At 52.1% G+C, this 13,028-nt stretch overlaps 1 protein-coding gene across 3 annotated transcripts in view; it reads left to right on the top strand.

Annotated features, from left to right (window-relative positions):
- The window catches only part of SPDEF (SAM pointed domain containing ETS transcription factor), a 131,396-nt gene that overhangs the window by 94,424 nt on the left and 23,944 nt on the right, over positions 1 to 13,028 (top strand). The gene's annotated exons all lie outside the window — the stretch shown is intronic.

Raw genomic sequence — 13,028 nt, 5'->3', positions numbered from 1 at the left:
GCAGCATAAGTACACCATAAGCCCCTCCCCGCCGCCCGGACGAGATTCTCGGCAGGCCGCCTCCTCCAACCGGTGAGGCGGAGGTGCCGGACATTACAGTGGGGGCGGGACCGCCCTCCTTGACTAGGTACCCACCCTCTTGATGGCCACTGCGTGGCCTCGGGCAGGCGCATAGTCAACTCAGGGCGACATAACATTCCCCCGCCCCACATACCCAAACCCGCAAAGGAAACACAGACAATTAAAAGTTTGGGTAAAAACTGCTGCAGGATTTATTTACATACAACATATGTAAAGATGGTGGGTTAGCTTACGGGCGATCCAGGACAGGCCGCATTCTCGCCACCTGTCCGCCTGATTGAGCCAAACAGCACAGTGGCGAACCACCCAACTGCTGTATAACATAATAAAATACTGACACACCCATTTGCTGGGCGTGCCTAGGCAAACCCCCGGCTGCACAGGCCCACAACCGCCCGAAGGACTACTGGGGTGCCGACACGGATTCCTGCACCTCCCATGAGGTTACAGGTAGGCTCTGGCACCCCTATGTGCCCGCTGAAGTACATCATTTGCACCTCTCTTCTTCCGGATCGCCCCGTAACTCCGCCACAGCCTGTGCGGTGGTAACCGCTGCCGCACAGGCCCCCCACCAATGTCACCTATACTACCTGCATCCTCTGCTCATGAGTGCCTCCTTCAAGTCCAACAAAAAGAGGTCTAAGCCCACAGGCGTGAGGTGGACACCATCCTCCTCGAAGTACCCCTTGACCCTTTCCTGAATCAAGTCATGTTTAATGAAACCAAGCCCTCTGTGCTGCGTGAACTTTTTCATGGCCGCATTTACGCGTCTTCTAGTCCTCTCGATTGCCTCACTGGACTGAGCACCCCGCCAGTGCCTCCTGGGCACTAATTCAGACCACCAGACCTCGCATTCGCGCAACATGCTGCCAATGATACCCAGGTCCGTTTTCATCCTGAGAAGCAGAGCTGACTTCCCCACTGAGGTAATGTCATTGCCACCCAAATGGATTATTAAATGCTGAGGAAGAGGCCCCCCCCGGGAAAGGATCTCCTTCAATCGAAATAGCAGGCTATGCCAGCGCATACCGGGGAACCCCCACCACACACACTCTATTTCTGCGAAGGTACCAGTCCACTGTCGGATGACAGCCCAGCGCGCCAATCTGCTGACCATAGAATGCCCCAAGACCCACACGCGAGTACCTGTCAAAGAAAGACGCGATATGTTCAAGGGTGTTTATTCCAGACGCATGTTATACAAATGTGAAGCACAGCAAACAAAATTGTGAAGCACAGCAAACGAAATCAACAACACTGAAAAAAGAGGGGGGGAGAGCTCAAGGCCTAACATAACGCCTATAACAGGCAGATTCCCAACGTCCCACCGACTGCACCTGCCCTGGGGACATCCCAGCGCGGAAAGCTGAAGTGGCCGCCCCTATGCGGAATGAGTGACTCGAGAACTTCTTCCCTACAACCAACAAGCCAGCCCTGTCAAGGCAAGCCAACATAATCTTGTCCAGTTGATATTTTGTTAAAGGGGAGGAATCGGCATGCACTAAGAGGTAACCAGGCCCCGACGGGCGTAATGCCAGGAAGGCTTGCAGCAATGCCACGGGGCAGTAGCGTGGATCACCAAGGGGGGAAAGTCTAATCAGGGACCCCCTACCAGACTGGTCAGTTTTGGATCTTCTCAGCTTAACAGACAACCCACCCTCGAGATTGATATCCGCCACACCCAGGGCATCCATAGAGGTATCGGACTTAGAGCGCGCCACCAGCTCACTACTCCTGAATGCACCAAAGAAAGCTAGGGCGAAAGCCGCCGCAACGAGAGACTCCTCGTACCTGGAGTGCACAACAGCTTGCAACCTCTGCAACATGGCCTGGAGGGAAGGGAAATCAATGGGGGACCTGTCATCTGGGGCCCTAGGATCCTCCCTCGCCCAACCCTTCAAGGCAGCCCTAATTGCAAATGAAGAGGTGGGGTCAAGTCCCCCACACAATCTAGCCTCGTGCCCAATTGCCGCTAGGTGGCCGCACACCCAAGAGTGCGATTTCAACTGCCGTTTAGCCCACACTATAAAAGCATGAACTTTCTTCTCTAATGGCAATGTTTGCAGACCCAGGTCAGAGATCACTTTAGTGAACGTAGCACGATGGCTTGCGTAGCGCTTACGTGTACTCAGTGCTAATGATTTTTCGCCCAGTTCCCTCATGTGCTGCTCCACTCCAAGATGTGCCAAAGCCTTGGCGCAAAGGGGGTCATCTCCTCTCTCGCCTGAGGGCAGGCTGCCCGGAAACGGTCCAGCTGAAAACGAGAGAGAGCGTCAGCTGCGACATTGGTGACCCCCACAATGTGTCTGGCTCTAAAATCGACATTGCAAAACAGGCACCTGCTAGCCAGTTCCCGGAGCAGAGACAGCACCATGGGGCAGTTGGCGGACAACCCATTGATCGCCTGCACCACTGCCATGTTATCTGACCAGAACAAGACTTTTCTGTGGGACAAGGCCTCCGGCCACAGGTGTAAGGAAATGACAATCGGGAAGAGTTCCAGGACAGCAATGTTGGAAGTAATGCCCCGCTTGCGCCAAGAGTTGGGCCAACGCTGCGCGCACCACTCATCTCCCAAAATGGCCCCAAAGCCCTCGCGGCCCGAGGCGTCAGTGTACATGTTTAGCTCTGGACTCCCCACCCAAGGGGACCTCCACTTCACAGTCCCATTAAATTCCGCCAAGAAAACATCCCACATCCTCAAATCCTTCTTGAGACCGGAGGTCAACCTGACAAAATGGTACTGTTTGTTAATTTTAGCAGTGGCTTTGGCCAGGCGCCTAGCAAAGACGCGCCCCACAGGAATCACTCTCGCAGCAAAGTTTAGCTTACCCAAGAGGCTCTGAATGACCCCCAGCGGCGCCTTGTCTTTGCCCAGCAAGGCCTGGATGTCCCCCCTCAAGGCCCCCACCTTCTCTGCCGGCAAACGGGACACCCCCTGTACAGTGTCAAGCTCAATCCCCAGGAAAGTCAGCACCTGAGCAGGGCCTTCGGTCTTACCCGGCGCTAAGGGCACCCCCAAGCGACCAGCCAGCTCCACAAAACAGTCCAAGCCCTCTTGGCACTCCTGCGTGCCCTCCCTCCCAATGAACAGGAAATCATCCAGGTAATGAGACACCGCAGCCACCTTGTATTCCTCCGTGAGGGCCCACTGCAGAAAGGTGCTGAATGCCTCAAAGAAGGCACACGAGACAGCGCACCCCATGGGCATACATTTGTCAAAGTAGTACCCCCCTTTCCATTTGAAGCCCAAGAGATGCTGACTGTCAGGGTGGACCGGTAGCAAGCGGAAAGCCGCCTCAATATCTGCCTTGGCCAGCCAGGCTCCTACCCCTGCCCTCCTCACCAAATCTATGGCCATGTCCAGGGAACAGTAGGAGACCGAACAAGCCTCTTCAGGTAACCAAGAATTGACAGAGTTCCCCTCTGGGATAGGCGTGGGCGGAAAATCCGTTCCGCTCGCGGATTTTGCGGATTTTCGGGAAATCCGCAATCCGCGAGATTTGCGAATTTCCCGCAAAATCCGCAAATCCGCGAGCAGCGGATTTTGCTCGCACTGCTCGCACTGTTCGCGTGAGTTCGCGCCCCGCGAATAAGTGCAAAATTGCAGAAATACGATTTTAGCAAAACTGAAAGTAACTACTTACCAGGTTCAAAAGTTCAGGCTCATCATTAGTAGCCATTTCCTGGAGTGCTTCCTGAGGGGCCCCTCCAGAGTTCAGTTGCCAGTTGAAACTAGTATGTGACCCTGCTCTGAACCTCAGAATAGTTACACATATGCCACAAAGGTCCTGAATTACAGCTAAGGGAGACAAGCAGGAGCCAGGCTGGAAGTTAAAATCCATTAATCAGCCCCTAATTCATTATTGTCAGTTGGGGCAGGGCAGGTGTTGTAACTAATTTTGCAACAATGAAAGCACTTAGCAAGTGCAAAAGATCACTAATCAGGGCGCACTAAGGAAGCAGGTGCCAGCTAAAAAAATATTCTGTGACACATGAATCAGCCCCAAATTAATTCAGGTCACTTGAGGCAGGGAAGGTGTGCTTTGCTTTGCCGAAAATAATGTACACTGGACAACCAGAGGGTGTGGTGATGAAACAGAGGGTGGCATGGGTGGGCCAGAGGGTGGCATGAGTAGTCAGAGAGTGGCAGTGGTGACAGAGAGTGGCAGTGATGAAGAAGAGTGTCCCAAACAGGCTGGACACGTAGAAACAACAAGTTCGCGAAACTTGCGACCCGACAGGTAAGTTCGCAATTTGCGAAAGTGTACAAAACCCTCGCGAACTGGCAGAAACACGGGCGAACACAAAAAAAAAAAAAATCCGCAAATTCGCGGGAATTCGCGGATTTTGCGGATTGCGAATCCGCAAATCCGCAAAATTCGCGAACGCGAGATCCGCAAAATTCGCTCATGCTTACTCTGGGAATGACAAGTTGTGAATTAACCTGAAAGCCCCAGGTTCTTTTTTGGGGACCACCCCCAAAGGGGACACAACAAAGTCGTGGAGGGGGGGGGGACAGGAAAGGCCCAGCCACCCTCCCCAACGCTACCTCCTTGGTGATCTTTATGTCGACAACCTCCGGGAGCTCCCTCACTGATTTTTGGTTTTCAGCATCTCTGCTGACTCTAGGACCCTGATAGGGGATCTGGAAGCCCTCGAGGAAACCTTGGGACAGGGTATCCCTATCTTTCGCATTGGGGTATTTATGAAGGAGGGCAAGCAACCTAGGCAAAATGATTGGGGATGGGCCTTTGGACCCACACCGGGGGGGGTCGGAGACCGGCAACACAGGAGGACAAGGGAGAGGGATGAGAAACTCGCGCTGCTGGGGGACCTCAGAAACCGGGGGGGGAGGGTCCCTGGGAGTTCTACTTGTCTTTGTTGGCAACATTGGGGGCGGGGGATCTCTTCTCACAGGAGGACTCAGGGTGGGAACCACCGCACCTGTTGCACGCATGGGAGAACTTGCAGGCTTTCCCCCAGGTGCAGTTACCCGCATTGAACATCCTGCAGGTGGAGGGGGCATACTTCTTGGCGAATTGCTTGTTAAACCCGCCCCCCCGCGCCCCCCACGAAAGGACTGGCGAAAATTAGTCTTCTTCTGAGAGAACTGCTTCTCATTATCTGACTTCCTGGCCTGGACAACACTGTTACCACTTTCTACCTTACTTTTACCCATATGAGCAATCCACAGTCTGACCTCGACCTGATCCCACTCCAGCTCGGGGCAGACAGACATCTTTTTACGGAACTCGCAGTCATAGGAGTACCACCCCATCCCAGATGTTGCTTCCGCTTCATTAACTATGATGCTATTGTATTGGAAAAGACCCTGCGCTTGATCTGGAAAACGTTCTGTTATGACTGCTGCCAAAATGGCGAAGGCCTGACGCCAGTTTTTAATTGACTTCTCAGGCCAGGATTGGAAGCGAGCCTTTTTCTCCTCATCCTTAGACCCCATCCTTCGCACATCTACCCCATCCGCCCCCAGCATGAGGAGCGAGAAAATGTCTATGAACTCCCTCCTCCAAATGCCTTCTTTCGCCGCCTGGGGAACCTGCCAGGCCAGGGAGCATTTGCCAGACAGCAGGGGCGCCATGGTCATGAGGGCTGAGGGCGCAGGGATGGGCACCAACGCTGTCGGTGAGGCCACAGCACTGATAGTTGGCAAAGGAGGAGGAACGGCAGATGCCCCCGCTAGAGGCTGGACTGCAACAACCGCAGGCAAGAGGGCCCCCTGGGGCACACCCTGCACCGGCGGCAGAACCTGTGAAGAAATAGCACCAGGCACCAGACTGTCTGAAGAGCTGACCGTCTGGACAATAGGCAAACTGACGGGACCCGCATCCAACCCCCCTTGAGAAGAAGTACCACCCCACACTTGAACAACATCCGCCTCCCCGGCAGAAGACAACGGGGCCACTGGTAAAGGTGGCAAAATCACAGATTGCACAGCAACCGAAGGACGTGACTGGGCAGGGCACAAACTGGCTCGTATTTCAGACATAAATGACGCTAGCGAGTCAGTAATCTTACCCAGGTCCGCCCGGGTAGCGAATTCTGCACTAGAGGCCGCCAAACGAGGAGGAGAGGGGGGGCACACCCGGACCACCGCTGGGGGGGATGCCGGGGCGTGCACTATCACGTTTCTGATCGGGTCAGCCGCCCTGGACTTTGCGGGGGGCTCCGGTGGGAAGTCTTTGACTGTTGGCTTCCTCGTGCGTTTGGACCTCCCTGTGGCTGTGTCCTCTGCTACCTCTATTTCGGTAATTAATGGGGCAGGGGCCAGCCCTGGAGCTCTTGGGGGGTTGGCTAGTAAAAGTCCACTCGCCCACGCCACCCCATTAGTCTTTATCGCATCCAAAAGGGCTTTCATCTGGGGGTCCTGTGACGATCCTAGCCCAGAATCCTCAACCTGTGATGTCTGTGAGAAAAGAGCGGGGGACCCCTGACTCTCCATGCCGCAGTCGAAAGTATCCTGCAAAAGAGAGGACCGTGAGGACGTATTCACACGACTTTTGTTAAGCCAGAAGACATCATCCACCCCCGAAAGCTCGCACCCCAGACCCAATACACTATACCAAGAGGGCGAAACACTTGTCCCTCGGGCAAGCTCCTCCTAGGGGAGGCCCACTCGCTGCAAAACATACCTCAGCAAATCCTCGTGACTTTGAAAGTAACACCCCGATGCAGTTCCTCAAACGAGTAAAGTACCTGAAACAACAGAATGGGCTGTGAAACACCTGAATTCTAACATATCATGCCCAAACCGGGACACTAAGAGCACCACGATCCAACACCGCCGGTGAATGCCCCCGGAGAAGCGTGCAAAGCATGCAGGACGCGGGAGAGAATCTCCACAAGAACACCAAATCGCGCGCGCATGACAACATACCTTGCACTGTCCCTGCGAAAGCGTGTGCGCAAAATGGGCGACCGGATGGGCAGGGGGGGGGGGGGGGGGGGGCTGAAAGCGCGGCAAGATACACCGCAAAGCCGGTGCGCGCGCCCAAACCGCGGGAAAGCCCCTGGTCAGCCTCAAACACGCCTCCTGCAAAGAAGACACAAAGGTTAGAACATAAGCATGTGGGAAAAGGGCCAGCGCCAGGCAACAACACTCCAGCAGGCCCGGGAGCCCCAGAAACGCAGGCCCCCCCCCCTTCCTCCGGCAGCACGACCACGGGGAGGGGCTTTAGAAATAGCGTGCTCGCTGCGCGCCCGCCAGAAACCCCACCATGCTCGAAACTCTGACCGCATCGGTACAAAGCAACATTTTTTTGCAACAAGATGCAAGAATACATGAACAGCGTGGAACACCCCGTGGATGCCATCCCCCCAACACTCTGAAAATCGTAGCGACAACCGTATAAAAAGAAATACCAGCAGGCGTGTGACCACGTGGGGTGGGGGGGGGGGCGGGGGGGGCACCGCACAATAACTCGCCGGCTCACGCGCCCACAAGGCCGGACACCGCCAAGCTCAGCGCTCCTCCCCCCCACTACGCTACATACATTGAAAACATTTATAAAGGCATCATTACGAAAACATCCGCCGCGCCATCGCAACAAAAACAAGCCATCCAGCATAGCGAACTCACTAGCAAACACGTGTATCGAAATGCGCACCAACATACAAATGGCTATAATACAAGCATGAATGAGCCCGCAGCCTGTTAGCTGGATCCCCGCAACCCCCAAAAACATACCCCGCGCCAGCATGAAATGTAACAAAATGCCTGAATCATAGGAAGAAAAATGCAGTATTACGCGGATACGGCCTTACTTAAACATGGGACAACAGATGCATATACCTAAAATGATTCGCAACTACGGACACGGAATGATCTGCATACTTGGGAATAACAAGGTGCATAAACACATTGCGCGGCAAACATCACATGCGCAACTGGCAGGCAAAGGGGGACAGCACACACGAACAAACGAAACATTATGCCAAAACCCACGCGAGCAGTCCCCCCCCTGAACAAATAGCACGCGATCAGGGTACAAAATGGCCACCCCAATGGGAGAAAGTGTGGAGGGGAAGGAGAGCAGAGGTAATACGCCCCCCGGGAATACAACCCCATCTTGCAGCGGCTGCACCCTCACCCCCACATGTCCGCACAATTACACCGACCCCAAACCAGAATGAAGATCAGCCGACCTGATAATCACTGCGGCGCCCGTCGTGTACCGGCAGAACCCGCATTCGATCGGGGGCCAGGACCGCAACGGCCGCGGACGCCCCCCCCCCCCACAGCAGCCCGCACTCACAGGCCACCTCGCCAGGCTCGCACCTCGCATCGAGGGAGCAGGCGGCAATGCAGGAAATGGGGGGGGGGGAGGCCGCTGAAGGCCCGAGGCCACGCTCACCTTAAACCGACGAAAGAAACGAAAAGAGTGTTCAGCGAGGTCGCTACGGCGTCCGGGCGGCAAAGAGGATTCGGGGAAGGGGCGCCGCAGCATAAGTACACCATAAGCCCCTCCCCGCCGCCCGGACGAGATTCTCGGCAGGCCGCCTCCTCCAACCGGTGAGGCGGAGGTGCCGGACATTACAGTGGGGGCGGGACCGCCCTCCTTGACTAGGTACCCGCCCTCTTGATGGCCACTGCGTGGCCTCGGGCAGGCGCATAGTTTGAATCAGGGACTCGTGTCATCTGACATTAACGGTAGAAGTGGGCATCTCGTGTAGTTTTTTTATGCCTGGGCCCTGTAAAAGCTTTTTGCCAAGCTTGATGTCCAGATGTTGTCCAGTTTCTCAGTATGACCGACACGACACCACGTACAGCAGGACTGTTCAAAATACTTCATTCACAAATACATGTTTGGAAATGCTGTACACAAGAGGCGGGAACGCGGGCAGGCCCGAGAGGAAAAACAGAAGGTATATGAAAAGTGGAAACGGCAAAATACTGGGGGCGAGGGGTAAAGGTACAGGATAAAGAAAGGATGGGGAAAAGTGCATGATTGGGGGACGAAAGAAGCAGAGGTAAAGCTGCAGGAAAAGGAACGAGAAGGGGAAAAAGACATAAGGGGGATAGAATAATTTTATACAGAAAAAGTGGTAGTGTAGGGGGGAGGCAGAGAAAGTGGTGGAACGGGCGAAGGAGAGAGGCAGAGAAAGTGGTGGAACGGGCAAAGGAGAAACGATTAGGGGCAGAGGTGAGGATACCAGGCAGAGGATGTGACGTAGTGAGAAAGAACAGAAGACGCGTGGAATTACCGGAACCATAAGGATGGTGGGGGCAGGTGAGGGGTGACGGGCAACTCTCTTAATCGCTCTTCCAGGAAACCGCGCTGGTGTAGTGTTAAAGGCTCATGTGCCTCCTCGCCGGGCCCTGCCAGCTGTTACCAGCCCTTTGTGCTGGCACCGCGGCCTGGCTCCGCGGGGGCCGCAATGTGCCCGATCTTCAGAGATAGCGCCTAATCCGCCCAAGAGCAAACACAGGGCATCCCTTTGAAGGCGCCCGCGTGCCCGGGGACCCAAGGGGGGTTGAGAAGCTGAGGACAGTAGAGGAACACAGAGACCCGGACTGGAAATAGCAGGCTCTGGGGAGATCCGAGCGAGGCGCACCTCGAAGAGAGGCAATGGCGGCCATCTTACCTAGCAATACCCAAGGCCCAGGCCGGAAATGCCACCGACAGGGGGCACTGCTGGTATATGAGCGGAAAATACCACAGACTGGTGGAAATGTAGTAAGCTACATGTAAATACCGCAGACCGAGGGAAATTCAGGAGTGTGTGAAGTAAAGAGTTTTCGACTGGAATTGCCACATACAGAGTGCAGAGATCCGAACTAGAAACAGCACAAGCCGAGGCTGAAACGGCCACAGAGAGATGGAGAAGTTTTCAAAGAAAGCACATCATTTTCAGTTAAAAAAATAGTTTAAACCGGAAAACTCACTTGTCGCCTAATCATGTCCTTCACTTAAATATTATATTCCACCTCCTTCTGTCCACATAGCTAAGCAGTTAGGACAAGTATCAACTTTTCATTTTTACTATTGAACCACTGATCACCCAAGCTGTGCTGCGCGTGCACTGGAGAGGATTCTTCTCTGAATGCATGCTTTACGTTAAAGAGCGCTTTTCAGATGGAATTAGGCGCTGCCACGGCTGACTCATATAACCCCGCCCCCGAGAGAGTTCAGCATATACCTGGACTGTAGAGTGCGCGAGAGGAGCGGAGTACACACACCATGGTAAACGTGTACACGAAACATGCATTCTTCACAGGGGCGACTGCACTGCGCTGCGCCCTTCTCATGGAGGCGTTCTGCGCTTCACTCTCAGGGTAGCGTTTCTGACGCCATTGCTTCAGGTATGTCGTAAATGTATGTAAATGTATAGGCATTTATATAGCGCACTACATACCCGTAGGGTCCCAAGGCGCTTCGACCGCTGCGAAACCATTCCTGGCTTCCCTGAGAGATGGTCCCTTAATGGGTATCTCCAGGGTGAGACCAGGCATCCCCGGCGGTCTGGTGGGGCCGTTAGTGAAGATGAGGCAAGCTAATGCCCAGAGTTGCCGAGTGTGATCGCTGATCAGAGTGGGCACCGAGGCGAGAGAATTATCGAGTCCGCTGACCCTGGTCCAGAAACCTGCCGCGCCGGGAATCGAACCCTGGTCCCGGGCCGTCACGCGTGACATCATCAGCATAGACTACACTGACAGGTTAAACTCTTTCAGTATCAGTTTCCTCTTCTGTAAACCTTTTCCCACGCGCATGCTCTGCTTCTCTCACGCCCCCTCCTTTCTCGTGTTTTCTTCGTCCTTCTCATGTCCCCTTGACCCCTGTGCCTCACATGCTACCCCCATGTCTCTAATTCATACATGCAAACATTTGAAACGGAAAAGCGGGAGATTCTGAAAAACAACATCGGAGGAATGTATTTTCCCAATTGACTAACATTAGAGTGGAGGATACTTTAGGAGGGAAACAGCTAAATAACGCCATTTTGGCTTAGAAAGTCGGGAGTCTCCCACCCGAATCGGATGTGTTGGCTGCTAATGCGGCCCTCCTTTCCTTTCTTGCATCTCCTCTCTCAGGTCCACTTCTTATTTCTTGTGCACCTGAATTCTCTCTCCATTAAATACATTTAAGCGGCAAGCGCTTTGAAGTGGCCCCAAGGCCACCTAAGCCCTCATTATGACAGTTCACCATATTCCTTTCCATCCTTTCTCCTATTTCATTATTTCCTCCCCTCTTTCGGCGTTCTCTGTCATTCCCTCTTTAACCCTTTGTTCCCTCGGCACGTTGAAGAGAACCCTAAGACACTTATGATATGACATCAACATTTGTATAGTGTATGTCTGTTATATGTATGTGTTTTAAGCTCTGTCAGTACCCCTTCCCGGGTGGTCTGGATTGTTCTTGCTCTCTTGAGATGGGGTGAGCAGGTAGAGTTGTGTCTGGTCTGTATAATGATCGAGCCTGTCGTGTGTGGTGTTTTGGGATGGCTCCTGTTGGTTTAGTAGTGAGAAGACATTGGCGTTGCATCTAAGTTGCTTCTAAACTGACTTCTCCGGGCAAGCCAAAGGGTGTGCACCCTGAATATTGAAACCAGAATTTCTGCTTGTTATGTCAGCCTCGAGGAAAAGCAGGATTTATGGGTTAATCCATATTCACAAGTCTTTGTAGATCTATATTTGCATCAAAATCCATGGATTGATGCATGGTTACATCCATAGATGCCACCTTGATGCAAAGTAACAGAAGAGAGCACATTGTGTTGTGCCATTTTAGGTTATAAACCAATGCAAATCTAGATTTGCGTTGGATTGTAAATAAGAAACCCAACACCTTGAGTCAGGTCTGCATTAAAAAAAATGAGGCAAAGCAGACGCAACATGTTTGTAAGTCTGGATCTATGCATGAAACATACATAATGTACATATTGCATAAAGACCTTGTATAACTGTATGGTATTCACACACAGTGATGCGCCCCTTTTGCTGTGTCATGTCAGCACGTCACAAATTATGACAACTTGTGGTTAGGTGTTCTAAGGAAACTATTGAGTCCTTCAAGGTATGTAGATATTGCACACATGCGACCCTTCCCACACTCACCTGATGAAGCCTTGATCACTGCACTTTCACATAACTTGAGGCTGCTTTGTGTGTTTGTAGGTATAATGCATACACTCAAAGATTTGTGATACCTCGTCCTTTAGTAAGTACTTTATGGGCCTGCGCCTTGTCTTCTGTTCATGCCTTTGGCCACTCTATTGTCTTGGTGTTGCCCGTTTTCACAAAAACAATTTTACCTAAGCTTTGTGTGCATACATCAAAAACACGCAGCACGTTTATTCATGTTTGTTGTATTTACAGACAATTGTTATAACCATTGTTTCCATTACGCATGCATGCATTAAAATCATATTTAAAGATATGTCTTCCCACCGTATGAACAAAATGTAAAAGTTGACTTTTGGCAAATTGCTTTCATATTTTTCAAACTTCACCAAAATCACAATATTCAAGAACTTGCAAAGTTTTGGGGGAAGAAAATGCTGTAAAATTCACACAAGAAACTTGGTTTTGCAGGAGAAAAAAACACAATTAACTAAAATGTTCATAAAAATTTAGAAACCTCCCAAAATATAAGAAATGTCATCCACTGATGAAGTTTTATGAAGATGAGAAACTTTGCAACCTCATGAAATGTATTTGTCACCTTCACAAAACTTCCAGTATAAGTATAATTATACGTGCTGTTACTTATGAAATGTACAATTCGTTGTGCAATGATACTATTGTATTTCTGCTTCTATAGTTCGTGTCCAGGTCTGTTTGATGTATGCCCAGGTGTCTGAGTGATGTTTACTTACAATGCGATTTATAGTGATTTCTTGTGTTATCTGCCCTTCCTTGCTTGCTTTGTGGAGAGATAGCATTGTGTGTCTGATGTATCACACTCACACCTGTCAGTCGATAGGTA

Source organism: Lissotriton vulgaris, chromosome 5, assembly GCF_964263255.1.
Source record: "Lissotriton vulgaris chromosome 5, aLisVul1.2, whole genome shotgun sequence".
Classification (NCBI taxonomy): Eukaryota; Metazoa; Chordata; class Amphibia; order Caudata; family Salamandridae; genus Lissotriton; species Lissotriton vulgaris.
This window is presented reverse-complemented; position numbering and strand designations above follow the sequence as displayed.